Below are 463 nucleotides of genomic sequence, written 5' to 3' on the forward strand. Positions count from 1 at the left end.
CTCAATAATAATACACAGATATACTCAATAATAATACACAGATATACACACCAAATAATACACAGATATAAACAGTAATAATACACAGATATACACACCAATAATACACAGATATACTCAGTAATAATACACAGATAGAGTCAGTAATAATACACTGATATACAGTAATAATACACAAATATACTTGGTAATAATACACAGATATACTCAGTAACAATAAACAAATATTATCAGTAATAATACAAGATATACTCAGTAATAATGCACACATATACTTGGTAATAACACACTGATATACACAGTAATAATACACAGGTATGCTCAGTAATAATACGCAGATAAACACAACAATATTACACAGATATGCACAGTAATAATACACAGATAAACACAGTAATAATACACAGATATGCACGGTAATAATACACAGATGTATACACCAATAATACATAGATATACTCAG

This window comes from Nematolebias whitei, chromosome 20, assembly GCF_014905685.2.
Source record: "Nematolebias whitei isolate Nwh7 chromosome 20, NemWhi1, whole genome shotgun sequence".
In the NCBI taxonomy this organism is placed as follows: domain Eukaryota; kingdom Metazoa; phylum Chordata; class Actinopteri; order Cyprinodontiformes; family Rivulidae; genus Nematolebias; species Nematolebias whitei.